A 15,294-nucleotide genomic window follows, 5' to 3' on the forward strand; every position below is an offset into this window, starting at 1 on the left:
GGACAATGAATTCATGGTGTTCTTATTTCAATTTCCAGGAGTGTAAATGTCGTTCCACGATGTAATTTTCTGCTACATTCAGAGCTATAGGCGAATACTGTCTGCATAAAAAATTTTCCACGACAACGTTAGCAACAAATACCCAATTAATTAAAACGTCGCTTGCCAAGTGAACAGCAACACTGTAGTAAGCGACATTTTTTTTGTTTTCATCATTTTTTGGTGTTATGAGAAAGAAAAAGTTTCCTAAAGATTTGAAATTATGTGTCAAGTTTATTGCAAGTCTGTAAGTGATCTGAGCTACAAATGCTGGATGACTGAAGAGTGGGTGTTCTCGCTCGTGGGCTGCGCTGGTTTTGCACTCCCACCCCCCACCCCCAACCCTTGTGGTCCTTACCACCACAGTGCTCCTTTCCACTCAGTAAATGATACGTGCACCAAGTTTGGTTGAAATTCGTCCTGTGGTTTAGGCAGAGGTGTGGAACGAACATACATACATACACACACATATACATACAAACATGTATATAATTTGTGTGAAGTACACAGTGAGAAGATTTAGTTATTTACTCTCCTTCCAGTGCAGTTTTAACACTCTCAATACCTAGCCATTTTCAGTAACGTGTATTACCAAAGAGAGGGCGGCGGGGGGCTACTTTGTACCCACCGTAAAGAATTTATAAAATAAAAACGTTTCATTACTTGTTTCTACATTGCGTTATGAACATAATCAGGATCCAGTACCTCAATATGTCTTATAAAATGCATTTTTGAAAACAGTTTTAACCTTTCACTTACTTCACTTCTAAGTTAAGTAAGTCTAATTATCTTGAGAAAAATTAGTAGTAAAAGTCGTTATAATACTATTGAAGTGCACTTTACTATAATTAAAATAGTTACAAATACCTGATGTAATATAGAAATATATGTTATGTACATAACGTAGTGTCGTGAGAGTAATTATTCACGACTTTCTTGGGCTTGGAACATAAAACGGTTTTTTTCTGTTTTGCACATATGTACCTCTTACAATTGTGGCAGACTATTATTGTTTTGTTCACTTTGTTGTACTTTTCTGCTTTTGAAAGGCTTTCACTAACACACAAAATACATCTACCTTTACCTCCATGAGCTTCCTTTGCACCGTAGTCCTGCTGGATTTTCCTCTGAGAATACCCTCCATTCTTGAAACTACAGGCTTTGGCAGTCCAGAAATATTTTTAGCCCTTTCTTCAGTGTATGGTTTCGCGAGCTGTAGTCCAAGTTCTTGAAGAATAAGTCGTCACTTACTAGGTTCTTCTTATCCCAGTCCGGCAAGTTCAACAAAAATAGTGTAGACCTATTCACCACTGCTATGTACACAAGAGTACAGAAAAGAGATAGCGCCCACCTTCTTGTAGCCCTCTTAGTTGAATATTTTCTCACCATTTGATCTATCGTGTCAACGCCACCTTTAGTCTCATTATAGTATAAATTTATGATCAGATGATAGAAATAGCAGATTTCTTTTGGGTTTTTTACGGGGGATACAATTGTGATTGGAATATTTCCAACACTAATATGTAATTCTCGTCTTGAGATGTCTCTCAGTTCTTGAGGTATGTGTTTCCAATTAGCTTGTAATGTTCCCACGAGAGTCAGCTTGTGATTCCTCTATAGATCTTCGGCCAAATCAATTGAAGTGTAATATCTATATGTGGTGACCTTTCTCACTGAATTATGTATAGGAACTTTCAGGCGTTTGACCACAGCTGCAGCGGAATTTGAGTGCTGTGTACCATTATTTCTTTTCCCAGCATAAGGCTCCGTGCAGATAACATATCTGGTTTTAGCGTCTGTGAGCATGCGTGTAAGTACACCGTATTTACCATGCTTTTCCTTCACGAAGACCTTGACGGGACACCTGCCACGGAACAATGGAAACTTTTTATCAATAACAGTGTGCATCCCAACAGAATAATATTTTGGACAAAATTCATTCTTTTTATCAAAAACTTCTTGTATTGCAGCAAACTTATCACGTTTATTGCGATCGCTTCGTGACTCTCTGTGATCAAATCTTATTACTTTAGTAAGCTGCTCCAATCTGGTACGACTCGTAGCAGTATAAACAAACGTTCCTTAAGTAAAGAACCATAAATCTGTAAATGATGACTTACTGTCTTTTTCCTTCCCCATTATAATAAATAGTCCTATATACGCCATGAACGCAGGTCTGTCTGTCTGTCTGTCGGTCTGTCTTGGGTATTTTCTGCCTCAATGCATCTTGATTGGTATGCTTTATTATGATGTTGACAATTTCTGGAGACCAAAACTCTTCAAATATGTCTGTTATTGTTCCTAGTTTACCTTCGTCTCTTATGCCTTCTCTTTCTTTCACTGTGTTTTCTGCTAATCGTCTTCTAATTTGAGGTGGTTTGGAGGTATAAATTTTTCCAGTGCTTGTAATATCCTTGTCACTAACCTCGCAAACTGCGACGTCATCAGTTTCAGGTACCCAGATTTCATCATCAGCTTCTGTAAGTGCTCTATCACTGTCCACATCCTAGCGCACAACACAATCCTCTTCAGGTCCACTCACTACAGCTTCAGTTTGATCAGATTCCATTTGAGAAGCCGTAGCTTCTTCCAAAATCTGTGATATTTCTCCATCAGTAAGTGAATGTCGACAAGTTTTGAAGCACAGTTGTATTAAGACTGAACTAAGTGCCACTGAACAGGAAACAATAAAGAAACAAAGGGAAATGAATCATTGTTGGGACTATTGTTGCTATCAGTCCAGAGAAATATAATTTCCATGTGTTCTAAGGTCATATAATGCTGTTATTTGTGGAGTAAGACAAACATTGTGGGAAGTCTCATCTACTACCAAGGGGGTAAGACATTATGACCACCTCCCTTCAACTTAAAATTTCGGATTAATCTTAAACGAAAAATGTAAAACAATCATAAAATCTGTAAGAAGATTTCATCAAAGACAACAAACAATTTTTACAAAACTTAAGAAAATAAAGTACCCGAGTAGATTTCAATATTTTCAAAAGGTGGGTACAAAGTACCCCCCCCCCCCCTGGTAATGCGAGTATTGCGAGGGTTACTGGTCAAGACTGTAAGTGATTAGGATTTCCATTACTATATTTGACCGATATACTACTAACTCGCAAAAAAGAAACGATATTGCTCGCATTACTAACAATTTTTTTTAACGAACATTTTCTGAGTGTGTCGTTTTTGACCTGCGATAGCGCCACTACGCCATCACAAAAATTGCATCAAAACTGATAAAGTGGACCAACAATTTCTAGCAAACGTGTTCTTACGGTCTATAGAGAAATTTCAAGTAGCGCTTCTGACACGAAAGAAACGACAATGATGTCCCGATACCGGATACGCTCCGTCGCTGTAACCTGCTCTGGGGCAGACGAGAGGACCTTGCTGAATTGACCTCTGCCACTTCCTTCATACCTACCGCTGTTCAAGGTCAGTGTCGCACGTGTACTTCCTTGCGTACGTATAGTACGACACAGTTCTCAAAAAAGGTTGAAATATCGCCTTTGCTTAATATACTCGGAAGTTCTGTAACCTTCACAGAACTCTTATAGTTATCTTCTTAATATATTCCTCCGCAAGTGAGTGTGCAGCGAAATGATTGGCCCGTGTCACGCACACGGCGCCTTCAACCATACCGCTAGAAAATAGACTGAAGCACCAAAGAAACTGGTATAGGCATGCGTATTCAAACAGAGAGGTATGTAAACAGGGAGAATACGGCGCTGCGGTCGGCAACGCCTACGTAAGACAAGTGTTTCGCGCAGTCGTTAGACCTGTCAAGGCTGCTACAATAGGTCATGATTGTGAGTTTGAACGGGATGTTACTGTCCACGCACGAGCGATGGGACACAGCATCTCCGAGGTAGCGAAGAATTGGGGATTTTCCCGTACGAGGATTTCACGAGGGTACCGTGAATATCAGAAATCCGGCAAAACATATAATTCCCGACATCGCTGTGGCCGGAAAAATATTCGGCAAGAACGGGACCAACGACGACAGAAGAGAATCGTTCAATGTGACAGAAGTGCAGTCCTTTCGAAAATTGCTGCAAATTGCAATGCAGTTGGAGTGATATGGGACCCCTGATACGTCTAGATACTACTCTGACACGTTCCTAAGCATCCTGTCTGATCACCTGCATCCGTTCACTTTCATTGTGCTTTCCGACGGACGTGGGCAATTTCAGCAGGACAGTGCGACACCCTACACGTCCAGAATTGCCTCAGAGTGGCTCCAGGAACACTTTTCTGAATTTAAACACTTACGTTGGCCACCAAGGTGCGCAGCCACGAAAATTATTGAGCATATCTGGGATGCCTTGCTACGTGCTGTTCAGAAGAGATCTCCACCCCCTCGTATTCTTATGGATTTATGGACAGCCCTGCAGGATTCACAGCGTCAGTTCTCTACGGCATTACTTCAGACGTTAGTCGAGTCCATGCCACGTCGTGTTGCGGCACTTGTGTGTTCGTGGGGGACCTACACGATATTAGGCAGGTGTACCAGTTTCTTTGGCTCTTCAGTGTATATTACCATCGGATTGGCAGTTCTAACATAACATTTGCGTGTGGTACGTGACTCACATTGTCCCTTACATACTCACTTCAACGAGAGACACAACGGGCGTTAGTGACTACTTAAATATGCAACAGTAGTTTTAATAACCAACTTACAACAGAAATAGAAATAATTTTCCTGCAATTTTCTAGAAATTTCTCCCAGTAAAATAGATTAATGCCCGCTGTACATGTATTTTGATTGTTTTTTTAAGAAGAGTTGTTATTGCTTGTTTTTCCTGTGAAGAGGAGCCTTTTTCTTGTTGTCTTCCAGAGTAATTTGTTATAACTTCCTTTCTTCGCGTGACGATGTTTAAAAATTTCGCGATGAGGAGTGTTACTTCACAGTTTATTCCATTCTTTTGTATGAAGAAGTTGTTTCTCTGCTTTTCACGAAGCAGCTCACCTTGTACAAAGACCAGGTTATAGTTTTGAGAGGGTTACTTAAGCATTCTGGAAGAGGAATCAGGTCGAATCCTGTGAGGAAAATACCGTTACGAGCTACAAGCCTCCATCAACTTAGGAATTCTTTTATGGTGAGCGTAAGACGGAGCTAAATGGGAAAAGTAAAAAGGAGCGTAGCTGTGATTCGAATCTTGCTAGTAGCAATGTCTATTTTTAGTATTTATGTTTCACATTTATTAACAAATGAAAATGTTATTAACTGACATTATCTCATAGTCTTTAATGATAATAAAATCTCTCCATTTCCAATTACTGACCGCGTAAAAATTTGATATAGAGAGGCGAAATGTGTTTATTAAATAAGAAAGTTGTACATCAACAACGTAGTTCAATCTCTAGAAATGAAAATAGGGTTTATTTTGTATCTGGTGTTTCGCATTTTTGTACCCAATAAATTTTAAAAAGGACGTTATTTTTATTAAAAAATGTGATTCGATACTTGATAAGAAACGTTTCCATATCATCACAAATTCGGTATTTAAATAAAAGTAAAAGTGGATGCTAATAGCGAAATTGGAACTAACGATTTTACGCTTACAGGCCTCTACGAAATGGCTCTGAGCACTGTGGGACTTAACATCTGAGGTCATCAGTCCCTTAGAACTTGGGTTAGTTGGGTTTAAGTAGTTCTATGCACATTACACACATACATGGCCAAGGCCTTTACACTATGCATTTCAATGCCAGTGAATACGTTAATGGTAATAAATTTTTTGTACGGTACTTAATAATGAAGAGAATTCTTATGATATTCAAGAGCGATATATTCGAGGTGTTTCTTATTTAATTGTGTCGTATTTCGTTAGAAAGTTGCTATCCCAACACAAACTTTAATATCCCGTTACGCCAGTGCTATGCAGCCTTCCTTACTTCTTTGCCTCTGGAGGTTTACAGGAGGTACGAAGTGTCTGAGAACCATGGCGCCCTGATTGCTTCCCACTCTTCAGCTCTAAGGCGTGCAGGGCTGCAGTGCTGCCTGTGACTTCCAATGTGCACTCACATTAATGTGAACATCTGTCGGATGACTTTGCGGCTAAGAGTGCTGGGAGACGCGTGGGAAGAGAGTCGCTGAGTTTCTGGAAGGTACCGGCAGGGATGTGGAGCCGTGCCAAGTCTACAGCCGTGGCCAGCCTGGCTACTTGTCTCAGCTGAGCAAGCATGGAACGAGCAGCCCCATCCAGCCACTCTTTGAAACCACTCGTACACTGTGAGCTGTGTGACTCGTTGCATTGTCCTGCTGGTAGATGCCATCGCGCTTAGGAAAAACAAACTGCATGTAGAGGTTGACATCGACGCATATTTGTGTTGATCCACTGTGGTTTCCAGAATGACAAGATCATTCAAGGAATTTTGTGTCGTCTTGTTGTCACTGTAGACTTGTATTGTGGGAACCAAGGAGAGCATGTTGTTTGGTGGCCAGTATCCTCTTCTATAACAAAAAGTGCATGGGTGTATTAACAGGGTTCTTTACTTATAAGAACAAGAAGTTACTTAAGACGGCCGACTTTTACTTCACACAAGACCTGGACTATGCACACTATTCTGATGGCTAGGTAGTGACTGTGAGCTAGAGGCTGAGCTAACTGCGATTTCGACTCCCATTAGGCTGTGACTGATGACTCAGTTCGTTGACTCACTGGACGCCTGCTGACTACCCCCCTCTCCACCCCAAATCTGCGGTGGCGATCTAAATACTGGAGGTCGAGAGGGCGCTGGCGGCGCATTGTTTGCGAGTGTGTCTTTGGCCTCTCTCCCGATAGGCTCGCTTGCTCCGGTGACTACAATCAATCTTCTCACAACCTCTGTGTCACCTGCTGTGCTGGCGAGATCTTATGCCAACACATTACCTCCCCCCCCCCTCCCCCCGAAATGGCACACCGTTGCCGTGTAGTGAGGCAGTTAATGACAATGGGGAGGGAGGCACGATGCTGGACGTAGAGATGAGCGAGGAGCCGTAGCTGTGGAGAATGGCGTGCTTCTGGCTGTACCCTGCCTTGTGGCTTGTGAGGCAACAGCAACGCACTCCAGAAAACTGCTGCCAGGCCGCACATCCAGGCCTAAGGGCGTGTCCTGGGGCGACGAGGGCGACGGCGATGCTGATGCCATGTCCACCTCCATTGGGTCGGCGAGCGGGTACGGTCAGGGCGAGGGCGTATCGTCCATCTGTTCCTTGGTGGCACCAGCGGGCATCTGCGAAGGCCGTGCGCTCCTGTGAGGCAGTGAACATGGGGGAAGGAAAGCAGCAGAATGGTGGAGAGATGACACGCACGAATTTGGTTCTGATGGCGGCGGTGCAAACCATTCGGAGCTGCAATCAAATATGTAAAGAGCCAATGCGTTCCTGAACCACGCCTCTTGCACCAGCGCTCACTGTTGCCATAAACAGTACAAAAAAAAAAACAAGATTACGCGGCACGAAGCGGTACCTAAGGCCCATTCGCGGCACCGGGTGCTGTGGTGGGTGTAGCAAGTGAAGCACTGACCTATGGCTGCGGCCGTGCAGAAGTTCCGGCAGTGATGGTTCGTCTCGTGGGTGTGAGCGATAGGAGGTGGAAAAGAGTTGCAGCGCCTGTTCCGAATTAGAATCTTAATAATTTTACAATAAAACACCATTCCGAGGTTTTTAATTTAAACTATTAATCAGATTTTATTCTGTATTATAGTAAATGTGTAGGTGGTGAGAAGCTTGGCCACTGTTGTTTGCAAGTCCGTATGAAGCGATCTGCTTGTCCGCTGGTCTGCGGGTGAAACGGAGCACTTGTTAGATGACGAATGCCGTTTCGTTCACAAAACTGTTCAGGGTTTGCCATGAAAACGTTCCCAATACCACAACGCTCCCGCCTCTGGCCTGGACTCTTCTGACGACTGTTGCCGGGTGTTTTCTTTTAGATGTTTCTAGCCATACGCGCCAGCAGCCGTCAGTCTAGTGGACCATAAAAACGGGAACCACGTGATGAGGCCATCTGTTGCCACTGGGTGGACGTCCAATTACGGTACTGGGCTGCGAATTCCAGCCTCTGTCGACGACGAACAGCGGTCAGCATGCTGACCTGAAGCGGGCGCCTGCTGTAGAGGTTCAGACACAGCAACGTGTGGTGAACGGCCGCTGAGGAGACGCAGTCGGCAGCCCCTCGGCTAAGATGGGCGGCCAGCTGCTCAACAGCTGCTCGTCTCTTCGGCCGTACACGTCTCCACAGCCATCATTCACTCCTGTCATCTGTGGGGCGCGCTGCACTAAACTTCCACTGGCGCCAGGTTTGGTTAGCGCCGTGTTACCGTTGACTTCATGCTTCAGCCACGGTGACAGCGAACAATTTTTAAACTTAGCCCTTTCTATCCCTGGCTCGAAAAACAATTGTCGTGCCCTTTTGGTCGCCAATTCAGTTTCTCCTTTTCCTATCAACGACTGCACCGTTTTCCGCGTCCCCTGACACGCTATGCGTACACCCTCCACTGCTAGAGCTGCACTTGCTGTCTGTGAGTGGTTACTGCATGTGTGACGCTATTTCAGTGATTACATAATCATGTCAAGTTACAAAGAACTTGACAGTATGAGCCCATTTATCAGTTTGACGTTGCGCTCCTTCTCTGCTAGCTGCCATGCACTGATTCGGTTGAGGAAGATGCCATAAGGTCAGTTTACCCCGGAGCCACTGCGCTGAAACAGTTTATTTGGCGTCTTCAGTCCCCAATACTCGGTCTATGTGCAATCTTGAGATGCAGATCTCCAATCTAAATGTACATGTGCACAACTGCAAACATTCTATTTTCAGTTGGTCATCCTGCTAAGATGCAGATGTGCTAATGCCGTCTACATTATTTAATGGGACCCACATAGCAAGTCTTTCTGTTCAGTACGGGACGTTGGCCAGCAGAGATGTCTATTGAGGCAATGGAGGACTGCAGGATAGGTGTGCTGAATCTGCAAATATCTTACATTAGGTGTCAGGTCACCAACTTGGGAATGCTTGGTAAACTCCCCCCCCCCCCCCCCCTCCCTATTCCCCGAGAACCAGTGAGAATTGATTAAAGTCCCCAGAGTAGTCATCGAGGCAACTTTGTCATGTGACAAAGGTGACGACAACCGGCTCACTTACTCTCCCCTCTAAGCAGTGAGGATCAAGCATTACCTCCTCCCCTCTTTTATAACTGGGACACTTGAGTGCGAGGGGCTACTCCAGAGCTGTAAAGCACGTGGGGGGGGGGGGGGGGGCATCAGCCAATGGCTATTTGTTTGTAACGAATTACATTAAGTCATGTCACTTGAGTTATATTTGTTAATACCAGTATTATATAATTAGAGGCACCAGCGGATGCCGCATACAGGAAGTACTCTCATTATTCCATATTTTTTGTAGTTTTCACCCATTTTCATATTTTTTTGTGTATTCCTCAGTTTTACGTATTTTTCTTTCTTTTTCTTATTGCTACCAGATTTTCCACAATTTTACGTATTTTCCACCACACTTTTCCCGGCGTCACGTCGCCATTGTGACTCTATCTGCCAATCACAGTCCAGCGTGGTTACGATTTACGGATCACTGCTAAGCCACCACTCCATTACTAGTGTGTGTGTTACGTCATAGTGTTAGAAATGAAGAAATTGGTAGAAATAGTGACGTCTCGTCTAATACATAACAAAGAATTTCTAACCAAAGATATTCTATGTATAACAAATACCACACTGTGATACATAAATACCAAATACATCGTCAGATTGTGTGATGTCATAGCGATATTTTGATGCTTCCAATCAAAGCTACTGTGTTTGTACAACAGCACTACAAAATATGCCTCTGGAGAGGTGAGCAGTATCTGCAACAAACCTACCTAATGAACAGCACATCACCTGCAGGATGGTCCTCCACTCAGAGACCCAAGGAAACTGAGTTTTGTCATTTAATACTAACATGGCATTCTGAGTCATATGTTTCTTCATTTCAAGTATTTCCAGGTGGATCATCCTTTTGATATTCTTTACAGAATGTAAAATCTTACAATCAACGTAATTTGAGCGATTAGTTTTCTGTTATCAGATAATTAGCAAAGGTTTAACCTTTCTTTCTTAATCTGTAGTTTCTCTCATGTTCAGATAACCTAAGTTATTGGTCTGCCGCTGTGGTTGCCCCGGTTGCCGCCCGCAGTGGGGCTGAGCCCTCGCCTGTGGTTGATTGGGAGGTCGTTCCAAGGCCTGGCAGGCAGCGAAAGGCGTCCCCGGAGGCTGATCAGAAAGCCTCCCCGGTGTGTCTGACAAACCGGTTTCAGGCACTGTCTCTGCCTGCCCTATTTCAGAGGATCATTGTCAGCCTTCAAGGTCCGGGCAATCGCAGAGGGTGGGCTTACTGGTAGTTGGGAGCTCCAATGTTAGGCGCGTAATGGGGCCCCTTAGGGATACGGCGGCTAAGGAGGGGAAGAAATCCAGTGTGCACTCCGTGTGCATTCCGGGAGGAGTCATTCCTGATGTGGAAAGGGTCCTTCCGGATGCCATGAAGAGCACAGGGTGCAGCCAGCTGCAGGTGGTGGCACATGTCGGCACTAATGACGTGTGTCGCTTTGGATCTGAGGAAATTCTCTCTGGATTCCAGCGGCTATCTGATTTGGTGAAGGCTGCCGGTCTTGCTTACGAGATGAAGGCAGAGCTCACCATCAGCAGCATCGTTGACAGAAACGACTGCGGACCTTTGGTGCAGAGCCGGGTGGAGGGTCTGAATCAGAGGCTCAGACGGTTTGGCGACCGTATTGGCTGCAGATTCCTTGACTTGCGCCATAGGTTGGTGGGGTTTCGGGTTCCGCTGAATAGGTCAGGAGTTCACTACACTCATCTGGCGGCTACATGGGTAGCAGAGGCTGTGTGGCGTGGACTGGGCGGTTTTTTAGGTTAGATGGCCTCGGGAAAGTGCGGGATGGGCTGCAATGTCAAAGGGTGCTTGGCAAATACAGGACGTGCTTGGATCAAGGAACAGTCGGAATTATAGTTGTAAATTGTTGTAGTTGCGCTGGAAAAGTCCCTGAGCTTCAAGAGCTAATAGAAAGCAGAGAAGCTGATATCGTTATAGGTACAGAAAGTTGGCTAAAGCCTGAAATAAGTTCCGCAGAAATTTTTACGAAGTCTCAGACGGTGTTCAGGAAAGATAGATCAGGCAGAAGTGGTGGTGGAGTGTTTGTGTCTGTCAGTAGTGGTTTATCTTGTAGTGAAGTCGAAGTAGATACTCCGTGCGAATTGGTGTCTGTGGAGGTTATACATAACAGCCGAATTAAGTTAATAACTGGCTCCTTCTACCGACCCCCAGACTCCGATGATACAGTTGCGGAACAGTTCAGAGAAAGTTTGAGTCTCGTAACAAATAAATACCCCACTCATACGGTTATAGTTGGTATGTTGGCAAAAATACTTGTTCAAAACCGGTGGTAGGCAGAAAACGTCTGCCGAGATTGTCCTAAATGCTTTCTCCGAAAATTATTTCGAGCAGTTAGTCCACGAACCCACGCGAATTGTAAATGGTTGCGAAAACACACTTGACCTCTTAGCCACAAACAATCCAGAGCTGATAGAGAACATCATGACTGATACAGGGATTAGTGATCACAAGGTCATTGTAGCTAGGCTCAATACCATTTCTTCCAAATCCATCAGAAACAAACGCAAAATAATTTTATTTAAAAAAGCGGATAAAGTGCCACTAGAAGCCTTCCTAACAGACAATTTCCATTCCTTCCGAACTGACTATGCGAATGTAGACGAGATGTGGCTCACATTCAAAGATATAGTAGCAACAGCAATTGAGATATTTATACCTCATAAATTGGTAAGAGATGGAACGGATCCCCCGTGGTACACAAAAAAGGTCCGAACGCTGTTGCAGAGGCAACGGAAAAAGCATGCGAAGTTCAGAAGAACGCGAAATCCCGAAGATGGGCTAATATTTACAGACGCGCGAAATTTGGCACGTACTTCGATGCGAGATGCCTTTAATAGGTTCCACAACGAAACAATGTCTCGAAATTTGGTAGAAAATCCGAAGAAATTCTGGTCGTATGTAAAGTACACAAGCCGCAAGACGCAGTCAATACCTTCGCTGCGCAGTGCCGATGGTACTGTTATCGACGACTGTGCCGCTAAAGCGGAGTTATTGAACGCAGTTTTCCGATCTTCCTTCACCAAGGAAGACGAATGGGGTATTCCAGAATTTGAAACACGAACATCTGCTAGCATGAGTCTCTTAGAAGTAGATACCTTAGGGGTTGCGAAGCAACTCAAATCGCTTGATACGGGCAAGTCTTCAGGTCCAGATTGTATACCGATTAGGTTCCTTTCAGATTACGCTGATACTATAGCTCCCTACTTAGCACTCATATACAACCGCTCGCTCACCGATAGATCTGTACCTACAGATTGGAAAATTGCGCAGGTCGCACCAGTGTTCAAGAAGGGTAGTAGGAGTAATCCATTTAACTACAGACCTATATCATTGACGTCGGTTTGCAGTAGGGTTTTGGAGCATATACTGTATTCAAACATTATGAATCACCTCGAAGGGAACGATCTATTGACACGTAATCAGCATGGCTTCAGAAAACATCGCTCTTGTGCAACGCAGCTAGCTCTTTATTCGCACGAAGTAATGGCCGCTATCGACAGGGGATCTCAAGTTGATTCCGTATTTCTAGATTTCCGGAAAGCTTTTGACACCGTTCCTCACAAGCGACTTCTAATCAAGCTGCGGAGCTATGGGGTATCGTCTCAGTTGTGCGACTGGATTCGTGATTTCCTGTCAGGAAGGTCGCAGTTCTTAGTAATAGACGGCAAATCATTGAGTAAAATTGAAGTGATATCAGGTGTTCCCCAGGGAAGCGTACTGGGACCTCTACTGTTCCTGATCTATATAAATGACCTGGGTGACAATCTGAGCAGTCCTCTTACACTGTTCGCAGATGATGCTGTAATTTACCATGTAGTAAGGTCATCCGAAGACCAGTATCAGTTGCAAAGCGATTTAGAAAAGATTGCTGTATGCTGTGTCAGGTGGCAGTTGACGCTAAATAACGAAAAGTGTGAGATGATCCACATGAGTTCCAAAAGAAATCCGTTGGAATTCGATTACTCGATTAATAGTACAATTCTCAAGGCTGTCAATTCAACTAAGTACCTGGGTGTTAAAATTACGAACAACTTCAGTTGGAAGGACCACATAGATAATATTGTCGGGAAGGCGAGCCAAAGGTTGCGTTTCATTGGCAGGACACTTAGAAGATGCAACAAGTCCACTAAAGAGACAGCTTACACTACACTCGTTCGTCCTCTGTTAGAATATTGCTGCGCGGTGTGGGATCCTTACCAGGTGGGATTGACGGAGGACATCGAAAGGGTGCAAAAAAGGGCAGCTCGTTTTGTATTATCACGTTATAGGGGAGAGAGTGTGGCAGATATGATACACGAGTTGGGATGGAAGTCATTACAGCACAGACGTTTTTCGTCGCGGCGAGACCTTTTTACGAAATTTCAGTCAACAACTTTCTCTTCCGAATGCGAAAATATTTTGTTGAGCCCAACCTACATAGGTAGGAATGATCATCAAAATAAAATAAGAGAAATCAGAGCTCGAACAGAAAGGTTTAGGTGTTCGTTTTTCCCGCTCGCTGTTCGCGAGTGGAATAGTAGAGAGATAGTATGATTGTGGTTCGATGAACCCTCTGCCAAGCACTTAAATGTGAATTGCAGAGTAGTCATGTAGATGTAGATGTAGATGTAGATGTACCACAGATCTACCTGACTCACAAGCAGTACTGTGGAGAAGTATAAGTTAGTAACTCTATACACAACACTCATTGCCAGTATTTCTCGGTGACATAAGCAAAGTGATACTTTCCTATGTAAACAATCTACATCTCATCAACTTTGGATCTTATGCATTTATAACATCCTCGAACTCAGTTTGAATTACCTTTGGCAATAAGACCGGAGCTCATTAAGGCGATTAAAGGGCAATCACCACGCAGCATTGCAAGAGAAGATCTCAATGAATTCTCGGTTCCACAAAACCAATTACAGCAAAATAAGCATCTCCGGTTTAAAGACTATGAGACTAGCCGACAGAGATTTTCCAAGCCCTTTATAGCTCCTAGGTCTCCGTGAGACACCCTATTGTAGCGCAGAAATGAAGCAGTTGCTGAAGTGAAGCACATCCTGTTCATCAAAGAGAACTACTGACGGATGTGTTATGGAAAAATGTTCTTATCCCCGTGTCCAGTGAAACTCTGTTGCGATCATGAGTAGTTGCCATCTACGATCACTGTTTGTAGGTAATGTCTAGTAAAGTCATTAGAAGATCGAAATCGGTTGCAAAACGATTTAGTAAAGATATCTGTATGGTTCGAAAGTTGGCAGTTGGCAATTAGCGCAAAGTTATGAAAAGTGTGGGGTTATCCGCAAGAGTGCTACTAGGAATCCGTTAAACATCGGCTACACGATAAATCAAATCTAAAAGCCGTAATTTTAAATTAATACCTAAAAATTACAGTTACGAACTACTTAAGTGGAAAGAAGAGAGAGAAAATGATGCGGGGAAGACAAACCAAAGACTGCGTTTTTTTGGCGGAACAGTTAGAATATGTAACAGATCTACTGATGAGTCTAGCTACACTGTGCTTGTCCGTCTCCTTTCGAAGTACTGCTGCGCGGTGTGGGATTGTTACCAGATGGAATTAACGGAGTACATCGAGAAACTTCAAAGAAGCGCTGCTCGTTTTGTATTAATATGGAATAGGGGAGAGAGTGTCACTGCATGATACACAGTTAGGGGAGGACGTCATCAAAACGAAGGCGTTTTTCGTTGCGGCGGAATCTTCTCACGGAATTTCAGTCATTAACTTTCTTCTCCGAACGTGAAAATATTTTGTTAACGCTGACCTACATAGGGAGAAACGATCATCATAATAAAATAAGGGAAATAAGAGCACGCACTGACAGATATACGTGTTAGTTATTCCACCACGCTGTTCGAGATTGGAATAATAGAGAATTATTGTGAAGGTGGTTCGATAAACCCTCTGCCATGCACTTAAGTGTGATTTGCAGTCTACCCATGGAGATATAGATGTAGACAGTGGACGCTCATATCAATAAAAGTACCCCGTAACTCCACAGGAGAAAACGCAAAAATCACTGCATGAAGGATTATAATTAGTGTGTTTATGATATGTTGAAATGTCTGTGTAGAGTCG

Source organism: Schistocerca gregaria, unplaced genomic scaffold (genome assembly GCF_023897955.1).
Source record: "Schistocerca gregaria isolate iqSchGreg1 unplaced genomic scaffold, iqSchGreg1.2 ptg000338l, whole genome shotgun sequence".
Taxonomy (NCBI): domain Eukaryota; kingdom Metazoa; phylum Arthropoda; class Insecta; order Orthoptera; family Acrididae; genus Schistocerca; species Schistocerca gregaria.